The 12,287-nt window shown below is 45.3% G+C and overlaps 1 protein-coding gene across 6 annotated transcripts in view; it reads left to right on the top strand.

The window, feature by feature from the left end:
* The window catches only part of Tnik (TRAF2 and NCK interacting kinase), a 385,833-nt gene that overhangs the window by 214,804 nt on the left and 158,742 nt on the right, over positions 1 to 12,287 (top strand). The gene's annotated exons all lie outside the window — the stretch shown is intronic.

Below are 12,287 nucleotides of genomic sequence, written 5' to 3'. Positions count from 1 at the left end.
CCTCATATTTCACCCACGTTCCTTCCCCCAGGATTTCAGGCAAATAAGTTCCCAGAATTACTGTGCTATAGGGAACCCACATCAGTGAGGCACTGGGGTCCTTGATCCCAATGACTAGCGTCCCGGGGATGCCTGTGTGCACTCTCAGACTGCTGTGGCTTCTCACTTTGAAAGAGCCATCTCTTATTCATCACACAAACTTTAGTTTTCTCGTCTCCTTTTTGGCTCTTGTGTAGGTTAATGCTTAGAAGACACATGCGGTTCATGCAGTCTGTGCCGACCTGGGAGGCGCCCGAGGGTTAGGCACATCTCAGTGATTGTAGAGGTTGGGACTTCTGTTATTGCCAGCAGAAGAACTGTCCAGTGTAATCATTTTCTCTGCACTCTCGAGGACTGACACATGGTTGCTTCTGCTTTTTGACTAATTCAGAGAAACTTCAGTTCTTTAGCTCATAAATATTTAAGTGGTGGTGTACTACGGTCAGTATTGTGAAATAGTACTGCTTATCTTAGTTTTGCTGAAAGGAACTGAATCTGCACGTGTTGTTTTGTGGGAGGAAGGCACACACAGCACTTGTCAGGTCAGTGCACGCTCGCTTTGAAAAGCTCACATCAAATGAAGGCAGACGCTTTTACTTACATATTTCCTTTTAGCTTGGGGTTTTATCATGATTTCTATTTTAAACAAACACTAGAGTGTATTCTTTTTGAAGAATGATTTTGTTTTTAATTATGTATATGCCTATAGGAGGGTATGTACATTAGGTATGCATGTCTTCAGAGGTCAGAAGGGAGGGGGGATCTAGGATTTCCTGGAACTGGAGTGGGTGCTGGGAACTGAACTCAGATCCTCTGTAAGAGCCAGTATACACTCTTAACTGCTGGCCCATCTCTCCAGACTCATTTTTTTTTTCAACAAAATGTAATATAATGTATTCTTTCTTTTTTCTTTTTCATTTTCTTTTTTCTCCTTTATTTTTTGTTTTTGTTTTTGTTTTTTTGAGGCAGGGCTTCTCTGTGTAACAGTCCTAGCTGTCCTGGAACTAGCTCTTGTAGACCAGGCTGGCCTCAAACTCATAGAGATCTGCCTGCCTCTGCCTCCCAAGTGCTGAGATAAAGGCATGTGCCACTACTGCTCAATTAATATAGTGTATTCCTACATCAAATTGTCAATTGTTAAAATCACAAACATCTGAGATGATCAAAAAGATATCTGCACAAATTATGAAGACTTATTAAGTGCTGAGTATTTTAGAATGTGAAAACAGGATGAAAATATCATTTTAGGTTGCATAATGCTTTTTATTGATTTTATTGAGCTATACATTTTTCTCCACTCTCCTCCCTCCCCCTACCATTCTACCCTCTCTTTTTCTGCTTTTCGTGTACATTAGATCCATGTACATCTCTGCTAGGGTCCTCATTGTTGTCTAGGTTCTCTGATTGTGAACTGTAGGCTGGTTTTCTTTGCTTTATGTCTAAAAGCCACTTATGAGTGAGTACATATGATATTTGTCTTTCTGGGTCTGGGTTACCTCACTCAATCTGATGTTTTCTAGATCCATCCATTTGCCCACAAATCTCTAGATGTCATTATTTTTTTCTGCTGTGTAGTGCTCCATTGTGTAAATGCACCACATCTTCTTTATCCATTCTTCAGCTGAGGTGCATTTAGGTTGTTTCCAGGTTCTGGCTATGCCAAATAAAATAACAATATCTTTAAAGGGTGAGTTATGGGTTTTTTGTTTTTTTTTTTTTTTTTTTTTTGTGTGTGTGTGTGTGTGTGTGTGTGTGTGTGTGTGTGTGTGATTAAATATCATGGCCTAAAACAACCTGGGGAAGAAAGGGTTTATTTCTCTTACACTTCTCCACCACAGTCCATCATCACTAAAGGAAGTCAGGGCAAGAACTCAAGGAGGAACCTGGAGGAATGCCACCCTCTGGCTTGCTCCTCATGGCCTGACTTCTTATACAACTGAGGACCACCTACTAGGGATGGCATCATGTACAATGAGCAGGCCTGCCCTCATCAATCAAGAAAGTGCCCCTGGCACTTGCCCAAGGGCCAATCCAATGGAAGCATTTTCTCAGTTGAGGTTCCTCCTTCCCAGACGTTTCTCATTTGTCTCAAGTTGACATAAAACTAGCTACCAAAAAGAAATATATATTCCAAAAGTAATATCCTTAGCATAAACTGTCCCTCTGTGTCCAAGCACCACAAGCCAAATTCTCTTCAGTCTTCATACTGTACGGCATTATCCTTGTTTTAAATAACTGGAATGAGTCATTCAGTTGGGAGGCAGTGAAGATTTTGTAAGTGTTCTGTTATACTCCAAAGTCAGAAGAAGTCAGTCCCAGAGGCCACAGCACTGGGAATTAGTATTACCTGTGTTTTAAAGACCACAGATATTTTTGAGAGACATTGAGTTCAATTTTAAAATAGTGTCTTCTATTGCTCTCTGTCTCTGACTTTGTGCCCGTACATGGTGTTTTGTTACTGTAACTCTGTAGTACACATTGAGGTCAGGGATGATGGTGATTTCAGCATTATGCTTTTGCTCAAGACTGCTTTGGCAATATAGGCTCTTTTGTGCTTCTGTATTAATTTACTTTTTCTGTTTCTGAGAAGATCATCACTGGAGTTTGATGGGAGGGCTGAGATAAAAGAGGGTACAGGGAATAAGCTCATCATAAACATAAACTTGTATGGAATTGTGATAAGGTTATCTGAAAGGTGCTGATGAGAAAAGGAGCAATGCCAGCCCACCTGTGCTCTCCCCTGCCCACCGCCCCTGAGACCCCAGAGGGTAAGGACTTACCTTGTCATCTTTGCCGCTGCTGGTTTCTCATAGGCTTCAGTAGCCACTGGGCTTCTATTAAATGTCAACCTTTCTTTCGTTGGTCCCACTGGCATGTGAGGGCTCAGTAATTGTATGTCGGGCAAAGGAAAATATTTTTTACAACATGGAAGGCTTAGCAGCATACCTGGCCCCTACTCATGAGATGCCAGTATTGACAGTCACAGCAATCAGACGTCTAGACGTTGTCACATGGTCCCAGGGCAAAATTGCCTTGCTGAAAACTACATTTAAAAGTGTCTGAGGTAGAGTCTAATTCTCAGACAATTATTAGGCTAAAACATATGCTATTTTAAAGTCCTTTCATCTCCCCCTAGATGGCATGTACAATATGTAAGTCCCTCCCTCCCCCTAAATGGCATACACAGTATGTACGTCCCTCCCTCCCCCTAGGTGGCATACACAGTATGTAAGTCCCTCCCTCCCCCTAGGTGACATACACAGTATGTAAGTCCCTCCCTCCCCCTAGACGGCATGTTCAGCATATAACCCTCCCTCCCCCTAGATGGCATATACAGTATGTAATGAAGCACATGTGTTCTTACAGAGGAGACCTTTGAGTAAGAGTCGACACCATGGTCTTTTTCCTTCTTGCTTAGGAATCATTATGACTCCAGTAAATTGCCCACTAAATCTCATCTGTCGCCCTTGTTCCTGCTCAGAGTCAGCTAAAGCCCGTTGAAATTGATTTTTGTGTCAGCCGTACAGCAGAGATTCAGTGAGGACCAAGAGCTTCCCTTTTATTACTGTCTATTTTTTTTTCCTTCTGAATTACTTTAGATTTGGTGGGCCCTAATTATATTCCCGAGATTTCCTGGCTGACATTTCCTTTGTTTTAATGAAAACTTCTGGAGGCTTGAGGACATTGTGGGAGAAGGTTTATTCAGCAGCAGCCACGAGAGTGTCAAATGGGTCCCCATTTGTGCTCCAGAGTTGGGAACACTGTGGGCCTTTTGCTGTCAGACAGCTCTGAGTGCCCAGGCCTGCTCCTGCTCCTGCTGCTGTTGCTGTGCTGCTGCTGTGCTGCTTCTGCTGATGCTTCTGCTGCTGCTGCTGTTGCAGACACCTGGGGTGGGGTGTGAATGAGACACACTGGGTGTGGATAGCTTCCTTCCAAAACTCAGAAGTGTCTGTCTTTGTGACTACACTTGCCCTCCCTAGCCCCCCTCCCCTATGCCTCATGGTTACAACCAACACCTCTACTCCCCTTTGCAAGGCTGTCAACTTCCAACCCTAGGGTCAACGTTGGGTGTAAATGGCAAATCTGTGCAGGACCAGGAAAGAAGACATCATGGGAGCATGTATCTCTCCCCGACTGCTCCTCAGGGAAGCCAGTGAGACGATGAACTACAGCAATGGGGCTCTCTCAAGCCTCCAGGGCTCCTTCAGTGTCTTAGTTTACACTGAGAAGAAAAATAAACTCTTTTGAAGCAATCCTCCTGCACCCGTACTGCCTCAGACCTTGGGGCGCTTCCCTCCAAGGCTCTTCCCTTCCCATGACAGCTTCCTGCTGTGCAGATAGTGCATCCCCTCGCTTCTCCCAGGTTAAACCCGTGCTGGATCACTGATAGTTTGACTCATAGTGACAGAGGCAAAATCACAGTTCACTAACCATAGAAACTTGGCATTTCTCAGCATGATTTAGGACCTATCTTTTGCAAGAAGTTGTCCTAGGCTGGGGTAGAAGATTCCATGGACAATGAGGAACTTTCCTCTGTAGGGTGTCGGACTATAAAGCCCACAGGCCTTAGGGCACTAGGGTCTCCGAGAGCGTGGTGGTTCCTGTGTACCTCACATGCTCGCTCCAGGTTGAGCTCTACAGGCTTTTGACAGATAACACCAAGGATTCTTTATCTTAGGGAGTTGTCTAGCTCTCTCTACTCCCCATATCTTCTACCTTGAAACAACTTTTCAGACACTAATTTCACCAGTGTCCACATTTTGTATCATCATACACAGCAGAAACCCAAGCCAACAGCTGGAAGCCAACAGTGGGGTCTGAACTTTTAAGGTTTTTTTTTTAATTTTTTAGATTATAATATGATTATATAATTTCTCCCTTCCCTTTCCTCCCTCCAAACCCTCTCATATATTCATCTTTGCTTCCTTTCAAATTCATGGCTACTTTGCTCATTAGTTGTTGCATGCATGTATGTATATACATGTACGTTCTTAAATGTAACCCGCTCAGTCTGTATACTCTTACATGTGTGTCTGTTTCGGGGGCTGACCACTTGGTATTGGATAACCAGTTAGTGTGCTCTTCCCTTGGGAAGACTGTGTCTCCCACTTCAGCCTTCCTTGATTGCCTAGAGTTCTCCTTGTGGGACTGATATCTGGTGGGCTTTCTCCTGTTCACTATTGCAGTTATCCTGAGCTTGTAAGTTTCAACAATTAATATTTAGCTGGTAGATATTAACAGCTCTTATATATTGGACAGCTTCTGTTTTCTGTGAGTTACCATAAGGTCTTTCTTTTCCATATTTGACAAAGGTTTTCTTGGACTGAATTCTAGGTCCCCAATGCCATTTCTGTCCTCCAGGTGCCACTTTTGACTCAGAATAGAAAAGATGATTGCGTGACAGCAGGGCAGGAATTGGGGAAACCAGAGTTGCCCAAAGAATTGCTGTTTTTATCTTTTGAACTCTACCTTGAGGGGGTTAGCTTTCCTAGAGTGAGCATAGGATGGGCAGAGCCATTCCATGAATTGCATTAGACAGAAGCCAGGAAAACACTTGATTCTCTGCTTTTTTAGGAGAGATGGAGAGGAGGTGACGGGGAGTGTATTCTTGACTGCAGGCAGGACCCAGAGACTGATTCTGCTGCCTCCTGTGTCCTCCTCATCCTGCAGCTTGTCTGCCTTGTTACTGCTGCCAGTTCAGCTGTGCCTGCCATTCCCGGGCACAGACATTGGGCTCCCTGCCACAGAATCTGCATACATTAACCATTGTCTGCAAAAAAACCCTCATGACTGATTTGCCTCCCTTGAAGCATCCATTTTGATTTATAAACTGAGCCATACTGGCAGCCACAAAAACTGAGGTGCCCTAGTTTCCAACAAAGACAAAGGAGGTAATGTCTTGATCCCCGCCTGGAGTCTAAGAGCAAGTCTTGATGCTTAGTGGACCCAGTCCTGAATCGTCTTAAAACCTTGGAGGACCTGGGCAGAGGATTGGCAATGTGTGGTGCTAGGTAGAGGGCCACCTCACATTGACAGTTCATCTGTCTCACAGGCAGGGAACCATCAGGAGTCAGGTCACACTTCTGCAGATTTGCCAAGCAGAGCTTTTGAAGTCACCAGTGAGTGTCACATGGTAACCAAGGAAACAGAGGTTGTCTTGATCTGGGTGGTAGGTTTTCTAGGTAGTAGTATGCAGTAGACACTGAGCCGAGAGTGTTCCACGAGTTTTTATGAGTTTAAGGTTCTTTGGGATCATTCCATAGAATTCTCTTCTGTAACCTCCCCTCCTGAAAGTGTTTCCCCTCCAAGATTTATCATGTTTATTCCTGTGTGTATAGGTGTTTGAGGCTATGTACCATATGCATACAGTGGCCCTGGAAGCCAGAAAAGGGCATCAGATCGCCTGGAACTGGAGTTATTGATAGTTGTGGGCCACCTTGTGGGTGCTGGGAACTGATTCAGGACCTCTGGAAAAGCGTCCAGTGCTCTCACCCACCGAGCCATCTCTCCACCCCTCTAAAGTGACGTTTTCATCTAGGCACAATGGTATTCTTGAGGAGAATGCCCGTCCATCTTCAGGATGAGACTGACAGGTGTCATAACCAAAGCTTCATCTTAACCAGAGCGGGGGCCGGAGTATGCCCTTGTCCTCATTATGACGTGTGGAAGTAAAGCTGAGTGCATCATTTCTTCTTCCCTGGGATCTGCAATCTGCAGAGATTTCCTAAGATATGCTCTGTGGGGAGTCTAGAAGAACTTGGCTTACATTCACTTCTACCTTCTCTCCAAGCAAAGCAAATACAGCCACTGCCTGAAGCCTCTCCCTATCACCAAGTCCCATACATTTGTGTCGAGACAGAAATCCAGGGGACCAAAGGGGACTGATGTGGAATGTGAGTGGTACCAACAACGGGAAGACAGTCCCCATACCCCGCATCTTCACCTAATGTGCTAGTTAGTGAAGAAGAGTCCCTTCTCCATCACACAGTACAGAAGTCTTGGGAGAAATCGGTGCCTGGCTCTTTCCCAGGCCCTTTGACCTTCTGCGTATCTCTGGATCATGTCCAGCCCTCATGTTCTAATACTTCTGCCCTGGTCCAAGCTGTCGTCATCTTCTGATATACTCCAGGTGGGAGCATGGCCCTAAGTGCAGTGACCCCTTCAGCTGAGGGCCGTCCTCAGAGAGGGTTGTGATGAGTGACGGCTTCTTGGGGCTTCAGTTTGTGGTGGAGACTCCGGATCAGCTGTTCCCAACCCATGGATCGCAAGCCCTTTGAGGCTTAAATGACCCTTTCACGGGGGTCCCATATCAGATGCCCTGCATATCAGATATTTACATGATGATTCGTAACAATAGCACGACTGCAGTTATGAAGTAACAATGAAATAATTTATGTTTTGATGTCACCACAACATGAGGAACTGTATTACAGGGTCTCAGCATCAGGGAGCCTGAGAACCACTGCTCTAGATGTTATACTGTGGCACCAGTGACTGATGGGCAGACAGGCAGATGGACAGATATAGATAGATATAGCCTAAACTGGTACATGAAGCAATACCTGCCATTACTATGTGTTCTGCACATCTTCTCTCCTCCTTGGTGGTTATATGGACCTAGGGCCTTGTGCATCCTGGGAAATTGTTCTGCCACTGAGCAACACTCTCAGTCCTTCTATTTGTTTGATCTGATTTATTTTCATTATTCTGGAAATGCATATTTGAAAAAAAGAAAAGAAAAGAACAATACTGGTTGGGATCAGCAGGGGTTAGCATAGAACGCTGTGGGAATGCAAAGGCGGTGCATTCATTTGCAACTGGGAAACTGAAGAACATTTCCTTATAGAGGGGAGATCGTCTCCAAGCTAATTCAAAAGAGTGGGAGGGTGAGACTGTCTGATCTGCCATGTGTGCTTCATTGGAAAAAAAATGCATTTTGGTGACCTAGAAATGAAAGCAGTCTCTGCCAGGCTAGCCTCAGGCTAGCGGCTCCACAGCTGGCTGGCTGTTTCCGGGCTAGCCTCAGGCTAGGGGCTCCACAGCTGGCTGGCTGTTTTTAGAAAATAACACCACAGAGTCTACGCTTCCACAGTCTTTTCTGAGGAAATGGTTGTTTTGATCTTGCAGTTATTTTATGGAGGAGAAAGAGCAAAGTCTGAGCATGTTTGGGTGGGTCACGTTTTGTTTTGGTATTGACTCTTTTATATGGAACGAGAATCCGCCCAGGTCTTCACATCAAAGTGACAGAGCAGAAAGGTGGAAATGGGAAAGAGTAAATTTGTGACTGTGACTGACTGACCCACAGTCTCCAGCCCCTGTGATCTCCAAGAGAGAGAGAGAGAGAGAGAGAGAGAGAGAGAGAGAGAGAGAGAGAGAGAGAGAGAGAGTCTGTGTGTGTGCCCGTGTAAGCCCGAGGTCACTGTTGCATATCACCCTCCATAGCTCTTCATAGCTTGTGACACAGGGTCTTTCCCTCAGCCTGGAGTTCATTTATTCCATTTGTCTGGCTGGCCAACAACTGCAGGCACCCGCCTGTTTTTGCTGTCCTCTAAACCCAGTGCCAGGCTTAGAGGTATGCCTGGCTGTGCCTGGTTTCCTCTGTGGGTGCCTGGATCCAATGCGCAGCTGTACTTGGTTTCCTCTGTGGGTGCCTGGGATCCAGTGTGCAACTGTGACTGATCCCCTTTGTGGGTGCCTGGATCCAGTGTCTGCATTCGAACTCAGGTCATTTTGCTCATGCCATAGGCTCCTGGCTTTCTCAGAAGCCCTTCCTCATCCATTCTTGGACAGAGTTTTTCTACACCGTTTTCCTTAGCAGTAGGATTTTAATCATTTTTTTTCTAGATTTTTAATCTGTTCACTAATTTTTGTTACTGTGAAATATCTCAGCAGAAAAAAAATAGTTTATTCAGAAATGTCTCAGTTGTTTCAGACTAACTCTTTTTTTGTGAAGAGTCTTATTTAACTCTTTTGTCTCCGTTTAGAAGATTGTTTTTATTTCATAGAAATTTAATTTCTGTTTTTCATTGGACTTACAAATTAGATTCAAATTCAAATGATGTCTATATTTGTATTTTTAATTACTCTTAAGAGCAGCAAGAAATATTAATTTTTGGTAGGAATGTGGAAATTTCACATCACTATTCCCCTGTGGTAGTGAGATCCGCCTGCTATCCTGGCTTCAGATTTTTAGAAAGTTACAAAACAAGATCTATGTGAACCAGAGATGAACAGATCAATGTTTAACTTATGTGCAATATGATTTTTCTTTAAAAAAATCTTGTAATTCAAGCATATAGCATTTGTGATGTAGGGGCAGAGTAGGATTGTGAGTTCAAGGGCATTCTTGGCTATATAATGAATTCAAGTCCAGCCCGAGCTACCCGAAACTGTCTCAGAAAGAAAGCAAGGGGCTGGGGGGATGACTTCAGGAGCAAGGTTCTTTTTCACAACAGGACCTGAGTTTTAATCAAAATGACTCTAAAGCCAGCGCTCTCCCATGAGATGGAAAGTAAAGACAGGAGACCACTGCAAGCCCAAGGGCCCACTAGCTTGCATATGAAGAAATGACCAAAGAAGAGAGAGACCTTGTCTCAAACAAGGGAGAGAAGGTGAGGACCAGCACCTGACTGAGACGGGTCTCACACACACACACACACACACCATACCACACACACACCACACCACTCACACACCACACCACACACACCCCACACACACACCACACCACACACACACCACACCACACACACACCACACCACATACACCACACCACACACACACCACACCACACACACACACCCCACACACACCACACCACACACACCACACCACATACACACCATACCACACACACACCACACCACACACACCACACCACTCACACACCACACCACACACACACCACACCACACACACACCACACCACACACACCCCCACACCACACCACACACACACACACACCACACACACCACACCACTCACACACCACACCACACACACACCCCACACACACACCACACCACACACACACCATGCCACACACACACCACACACACACCACACCACACACACACCACACCACACACACACCCCCCACACACACCACACCACTCACACACCACACCACACACACACCACACCACACACACACCACACCACACACACCATGCCACACATACACACACTCTTCTATATACACACATACATGCACACACATATATACACCACACCACACACACACACCACACCACACACACAAACACACACTCATACATATACACACATACATGCACACACATACATATACACATACACACACATACATGCACACACATACATACACACACGCACACATATACAGACACTAACATATACACATACATGCCTGGATCCATACACACATACACACACTCAGGCACATGTACATACCTTATGTATACATACACACAATGTTTAAGGAAACAAAACAAAAATCATTTTTGAATTTCAACAGTAAGATTTGTAACCCACGTTCTGGGTGGCAGAAATGGGGTAGAGGATAATATGTCCTGATATAGGGGTCTCTTTGGCTGTTAGACTTGGGCCTTATCCCTAAAAGAATAGGATTGTTTGTGTGCATTATGGTGATGTTTTTATTAATTTACTCTCGATTTTATGATGTGGCTTCCTTGAAAAGTGCCTCAATCCTAACTGTGCCTCAGATGTTTAATGACCTTGAAGTCAGATAACTCAGAACCATTGCCTGAAGGTCTGTGTTAATCTGGATGCTAACCAGCCTTGACACTCTCCAGTGATGTCAAAGGCAGCTCAAGCTGAGCAGGGTCCTCCCTGGTCCTGTGCTCCTTCCTGATCATCAGGGTTTGACAGCTCAGCAGCCTCCCTGCTCCAGTGTGAGGAAGCCTGAGCTTGGCTGTTCATCGTTCCGTTTACAGACTCATGTAAGCCCAACCTGCCATCCCAACATGGCGTTGGTTGGGTCGTGTGTCAGCTCTACCATATACCCTTCCTTTTTAAAGTTGGGGTTACTTTATTGATTTTAAACCAAGACCTTGCCAGGGCCTTCTGTGGGAAATTTCGCAGGGATGGTTCTCCCCTCTGTCCTCTGAAGAGTGGCTTTATTTGACCCCAGCTGCCCCTCTTAAATTAGAAGCTGGGGTCCCCTGTACCAAATTATTTGCTCCAAGAAGAGCCCGTGCTTCTGAAGAAGCTAAAGATCTCATGCATAGTGTTTCTATGTAGACAGACGTACCACGTCGGGAGAAGGGATTCAGAGAATGTCTAGACTTGGATGATCAAAGTCCTGAGCAGAGGAGATGCCATTAGGGTCGGTTTCAGGGTTGGTACTGCACATGACGGCAGAGGGGAGAGAAAGGAAGTCAAGACCACAGGGAGAACGCTGATAAAATGTGCACCAAGCAAGGATGGAACTTCCTGCTCTGTGGTAGCACAGGGGTGAGGATTGACTGACAGGGAGAGGAGCGATAACTTTAATTAAATCTAGAAACAAGTAGATGCATGGCAGGATCAGGAAGGCAAAAACCTAGAAGACGGACCATTCCAGAGGCTAAAAATAATAGTGTTTGGAGAACTGCAAACAGTTGGGCCACAAGGTCAGAGCCGGTGGGCCTCTGTCAAGGAGGTTTGCACAAGGGAGGTCAGCCCTTGGGGAGCACTGTTGGCCCCCTGAAGGACTGCTTTGCCTCATTCAGAGAACTGTAACATAAATTGGTTGGATGATATCAAATCAACGCCCCGTGTTGGTCTATAGGTGCCCTTCTGACTTTCAGTTCTTCAACGGAGAAGCATTGTTCTAGCTGTGGTTAAGCATCTTTGAAGCTAGCTGTGGGTCTCTTTCTGAACACAGCACAGCGTGACAATATTCCTCAGACCTCCGTGATGCTGACAGCTCTCTGGGACTCATCACCACAGCGCTGTAGCTGTTGTGGCTTCCTGTGATTTTGGCTGTTCTAACTTGGAAGTTAGGAGTCCCCAGCCTTGGTGCCGAGACCCATTAGTACTGTTTCCACTGTTACTGTGGAAACTAAATTTTCAGATGTTCTTGGGGATGATGAGTTGAAAGTGGAAAGTTGTAATTCCTATTTCCCTTCCCCATCACAAGGTGTTAGCTCTACACATTGACCGCGCCCAGCTGGCAATGGCAGTCACAGCCAGTTGATGTTGTGGTTGTTGTTTTCAGTCATGTTGATTGACCCTAAAGCCTTGTGCATGCCGGACTAGTACTCT

The sequence above is a fragment of the Chionomys nivalis genome, chromosome 24 (genome assembly GCF_950005125.1).
Source record: "Chionomys nivalis chromosome 24, mChiNiv1.1, whole genome shotgun sequence".
NCBI lineage: Eukaryota > Metazoa > Chordata > Mammalia > Rodentia > Cricetidae > Chionomys > Chionomys nivalis.
Note: the sequence above shows the minus strand (reverse complement) of the source record. Positions and strands in the feature narration are given on the sequence as shown.